Source organism: Pleurodeles waltl, chromosome 6 (genome assembly GCF_031143425.1).
Source record: "Pleurodeles waltl isolate 20211129_DDA chromosome 6, aPleWal1.hap1.20221129, whole genome shotgun sequence".
NCBI classification, from domain to species: Eukaryota; Metazoa; Chordata; class Amphibia; order Caudata; family Salamandridae; genus Pleurodeles; species Pleurodeles waltl.
Genome location: NC_090445.1, coordinates 716,417,124 through 716,423,123, shown reverse-complemented (window position 1 = coordinate 716,423,123; position 6,000 = coordinate 716,417,124).

The following is a 6,000-nucleotide window of genomic DNA, read 5'->3' as shown; positions in this document are numbered from 1 at the left end:
CAATCGCTGTACAGCTGTAGGTGGTTGACAGTACACCAATTGGAAGAACTAGAAGAAAAACAGGGAACAAAGTGTAAAAGAAATCCAGGAACTGCAATCGTCCTTTAGGTGCATTTGTCTCATACAGCGTAACATACTGAGGAATCTAGGAGGTAACTTTTCCAACTTTAGGGATTAAGGAACAGCTATGAGGTAAGTAGAATACAGCAGTTAGGAACGTGGTATAACTGGGACCAGAAAGCCATGCAAACTGATAGAATGAGGATTACTCGTAGTAATAGTGGAATGTGATGTAACAAGCTCCAGTGAGACAAGAATACCAGACAAGAATATCAGGATGTCAGAAAACAGTCAGGGCACCAAGCCAACAAACCAAATCCATAAGCAGAAAGTGATTAGGAAGCAAGGACAAAGAGCAAAGTACAATAAAGGGCCTCAATGGAAAGCCCTAACCACAGGAGTCCTGAATGGGAGAAAACAAATGTGCTGGACTGAATGAAACTGATGTGAAGCGAAGAACTGCAGCTACTAAGAGCCATATGTCTGAACACATTTTCCCATAGACACAAAATGGGTAAAACTCTCTGATACATCTGACCCTAAATGACACATTGCTAGGCATCTACTCAATCTTGAAAGAGTGCTAAAGTGTGACTCTGACAAAAAAACAGAATTGCTTATGAAACATGAGGCAAGTGAAACTATGTTGTGCGTTCTCGTATCTGCAATTTCCACTGCTCTGTGTTCCATACTTTCCAGGCCTTGTGAGAAACTCAATGTCTAAGGTGCTTTAGAGATCTGACAGTCTAGATGGAAAATGTAAGATAAAGACTTTGCAATGTTAGGAATTAGATATTAGTAAACACAGATAAATAATATTGTTTCATCTTGATCACCCAAGTTTTTTTGACTTGTGATAAGAAAGTAAGTTTGTGATCACCAACATTCATTTATATCATCCTGCATAACCTGTAGCATCCTTTCACTTTTGCACATCCGACGTGGATGAGTGAAGAAGTGATTATACTGCATTTGATGTTGCATCTGGTTTTGAAAAATGTTTCCCCAGGATCATACATTTAGCATGAATGCTATCATTCAAGCTGAATCCCTTTCTTCAGAATGTTGACATGTTTAATGTTTTTTTCTTATCATCAAGAACTTTGCACAATGAGACCAAATCATGCATTAGCCAGTTCCTGTTAAGTTTGTATATGCCATTGCTACACGTGACATTATTGTCCAGTTGTCATTTCCGTCTTCTTGGGATTAAAAACGTTGCTATATATTCACTATGTATTAGAACGTACACACAGAGTCACTGACATTTTCTTTTTTGGTGCGCTGAATCATAGACCCAAAAGCCATAAGTGAAGAGAGGTTATTCAGAGCCTTTTCCATCTTCACCTGTTTTGGTTTAATTTTTTTTCATTTTAATGGTATCTAAACACCTGCAATGCAATAAATACAAGAGGACCATTATTGCAGGAGTGCACTTATTATTTTCAAAGGAATAGCTAAGATTGCACTTGCTCTTCTCAGTTACTCACAGCAATAAAGATAACAAGATACTTAACACGCCTCTCCTTCATTCTGAAACCCACGTTTGGTACAGGGCTACTTCAGCTTTCCTGTGATAGTGGAATTACCTATAGCATATCCTGACTTTTTTGTATAAAGATAACCATAAATTCATTAATGGTTGCCAGCATTATTGATTGAATTTGGTAACTGCAATAAAATGCCATCTGCATAAGAATTTGTTTCAGAACCTTTTGGAATACTACAGATTTGTTCAGAACACTGTTCCTGAATTTTTCAAAAAGTCGGTTCCAGTGCCAACCTTAACAGCATGGCAGGAAAGGGCACCTATGATGCAGACTTCTGTCAAGTATAACTTTAGTTGGTGTCATATTATTTTTGAAAATTGCCCTGTATGATATCTGTTGAATATTTTAATCATTTAAAAAAGACTTATAGAAACCGTTCACAGTAGTAATTAAAAGATACACTTCCACTTTAGTTGTGTTATATGCTGTTTCTCCTATTAGGGTGGCAGTGACATAAAAGTCATAATTAATTCAATAACATTGAAAAGAAAAATGTAAATAAAACTTAGGCTGGTGTATGCCCTCTTGGTCTTGCTAAAACATTTGGTTATACCTTATTAGCCTGGCGATGTAGGTATATATCTCAAAGGTGCAAAGGTTAAATGTTTAGGAATGTTAGGATCACTTACAGAAGATCGGTAACAAAAATATTAAGTGGACAGAATATTGTGTCAAAAATATCAAGGACCAAAACATTGAGAGGCAAGTGCAATAGGTAAGTATAGATTTACCATTCTTAAGTCCAGATCTGTGTACATTGAACACATATATGGAGTTATAGATAGAAAAACTTTGCTTACCTATAGAAACTTATCTTCACAAGATTTTTGTCCACAATCTTCTTGACACAATATTTTGCCATCACAATTTTTTTCCCGCTAATTTGTCTCAACACCTGCAGAATTGTATTCCATGCAGGTATCACTGACTGGGAACATCTTCAACAACGACTGCGGAACCACTACGGGGTTGTTAACGCAAGTGGAACCACACTTGCATTAACAACAACTCCCTTTTTCTCTGCCTTAACCCACATGTGCTGAACAACGCACATGCATGGTTAAGGCAGAGAAAAAGGGAGTCAGCATTGGGAGAGGATGCGGTCAGGTAAGTGGGGCTGGGGCAGGGTTGCGGGGTAGCTTTTAGGGGTGGGGGTGGATTAAGGACTTCGGGTGGGGGGAGGTCGAGATAGTTTTTTTTTAGGGGGCGGGTTGGGGGGATTGGGACAGTTCTGTTTTTAGGGGTGGGGGTCGGGGTAGTTTTGTTTTGGGGGTGGGGAGGGTCGTGGTACTTTTGTTTTTGGGGGTGGGGAGGGGGATTGGGGTAGTTTGTTTTTTGGGGTGGGGTAGTTTGGAGTTTGGGGGTGGGGTGTCATTGTTTTTTTGGGGTGGGTCGGTCAGGGTAGTTTGGTTTTTTGAGGGTGAGGGTAGTTTGATTGGGGGTGGTGGGGGGATTGGTGTAGTTAGGTTTTTGGTGGTGGGTGTAAGGGGATCGTGTAGTTTACATTTTGGGGGTAGGGGGTCGGAGTAGTGAGTGCTTTTTGGAGTGGAGGGTTCTGGGTAGTTTGATTTTTGGGGGTGGGGATGGGGTAGTTTGTTTCTTGGGGGTGGGACGAAGGTGGGTCAGGGTAGTTCGGTTTTTGGGGGTGGGGGGTTGTTGGTTTTTGGGGGTCGGGGTAGTTTGGTTTTTTGGGGTTGGGGTAGTTTGGTTTTTGGTGGTGGGGTGTGGGGGGATCGGGGTAGTTTCATTTTTGGGGTAGGGGACCGAGGTAGTTATGTTTTTGGGGGTGGGGTTCAGGGTAGTTTGGTTTTTGGGGGTAGGGGTAGTTTGGTTTTTGGGGTGGCAGATCACGGTAATTTAGTTTTTAGGGGTGGGGGAGTTTTATTTTTGTGGGTGGGGTGGGAGGTTGAGTTAGGTTTTAGGGCTTAGGCTGGGTGGGTAGTATCGGGGGTAGTTGTATTTTTAGGGCAGGGGTGGAGGATGGCATGCAAAAACCACGCATGCAGTTCCACACATGCCTTCACCAGGCATGCCTTTACTACAAAAAAATAATTGTAAAGGCATGCGTGGTATAGGCTTTCTTGGAAACAACACGGTTGTTGTTCCGATCACGTTGTTCAGGCATGCGTGGTTGGCACTTGCGTTGTTCCATCATACATTCATCACTGACTACTCCATCTACATTGCATCACATTCAGAGGATGCAATGTCCTGCACAAGTTTGTTGCTCTCCAATACATTTGAAGGGGGTTGTTTAATCTATAAATGTAATACCTTTTGGGATACTATAGTTATGCTGGTACATATTCAATTATCCATGAAGAGATTGAGATCAGTGTTTCAAAAGCAACTACTAATTGAACATAGGTTGTTTTAATATGACACATTATTGAGTTCTAGCAACTTTCAATATTTACAGGTTAGGGAAATGAGAAACAAGAACACACAAAGATGCTTGCAGGATATTTACAAAGTGAGGTGCATTTAAAATGGGCTAAACATAATATTGTGATAGTCCATTTCCAGGGATAAAAGGGAATCATAATAAAAAAAAGCGAATGAGGGAACATAAGTGTTCTGTAAACTTGAAGAGAGCAATAGATGGAGTTTTGTTTTTTGCAATATGTGGCAAATGGGTTTCTGCTTTGTAAGTGACAAAAACACACTGCGATGTTTTATTGTCTACCTAAAAAACATTCAAATATACAGAAACCCAATACCAACAATAGCTTTCGAAAATTCCCTGGTAGAGTGATTAACTATACGTGTGGAATATTTTTCTATGAAGATTGTTTTATTTTGAAAGACCTATTGAAAGGTACTAGTGACTTTATTTGCATGGTAGAAAGTATGACAGAAACACATGATTATGCTTGTTGGCCCCGTTTAATGTTATTAGACCTACATGATATCTCTCATTTGAGGAAATCAACATCATTATAGAAAAACATGGATAACACAATGAGAAAATAAAGTGGCCCAAGTCTTCATAAATTCTATTTACAAATAGGTGGCATTGATTTATGCAAAGTTATTGTTAGATCATTTGAAAGATAAGTTTTTCAATATTGGTTCCCAGTGGAGACTGTTTATTTTCCAGAATTGTTGCTACATGGATGACAGTTGTGTAATGCGGTTGGGTATCTGAAAAAAATGTGTAGACAGACTGAGCACGTGCCATGGTTTATTTACATTATAGTCATGGCTAGTAACTCTGCTGCAACACCTTGAGCACAATTTTTGTTACTCCTCTGTTATTTTCATTCACGTGCATAGTAGGAATATATGTCATTGGTTTGTCAGAGTAGATTTGCTTTCCTTTAAGGACACACCATAGTACACAAGTGAATATAAGTTGATCATATTTACCCTGTGTCAAAGCTTACCCTGTGTACATTTCAAATGTAGATTAAAAAGGTGCAAACATGATAATTATAGGTATGCTAAAACATGCTGGTTAGTGATACTACAAGTGGCACCAATTAATTTACTTATTTTCCTCTTTCTTTTTAATACTGTTTTAAGAAAAACAGAATGTATACGCATGAGTGTATATCAACTGAGATAATGCACAATGCTGCTGGCTAACTTTTAAAATCTTGCTTGAGTAATGGAATGGTATTATTTCAAAGTAACAAGTATTTGATTAGTAAATGTCTGTTGGGACGGGAATGTCTTCTGCATGGTAAACACGCCTGTGCCCTGCCCTGACTGTCCAACTGCATATGAATCTGTAGCCTGGCTTTTGTTTGGCCAGGAGATCACACTAATGTAGCATGTGCAGAGAGGTCTAGACCTATCCATGAGCTCCAGAACCTGTTCTGTGTCCTCCATGGGAACACCAAGCATGCCTTCATGAACGTCATGGAACTAATTAGGGTAGTCTTGAGGTTGTCACAGAACATGGTAGTGACAGTGCATTGAATTTTGTGACTCAGCAGTATGACCATACCTCTACTGACTGGTGTCCTATAAAGATCTTCTTGTATGTGAGCACCTATCCTTGCACTGACGTTCTGTGTGTGTGTCAAATGCGTATATGTACACAAATGAATTTGAGTTCCTATGTTTACCTTGTGTCCTGCCCTAGCCTATGTACGTTGCAAATGTACAAAAAGAAAAGAGACTATTTTACGTTTATTCACAAGCGTAAACAATATGATTAATTATAGTTTTACATGTGACCCAAAAGATACATGTGACAAGCTACAGTATGTTGCCTAGTGTTGCAACAAAATTGATTTTTCTATGTCTAAGGGAGGGTGCGGTTTACTGGCCCCTCTCGTGTATGTCTTGTATGTGAGCCCCTGATCTTTGTGCTGATATTCTGTGTGTATTTTGAATGTGTGTGTTTGCAGTGAATTTGTAGTATGTGTGTGGTAGTAAGACT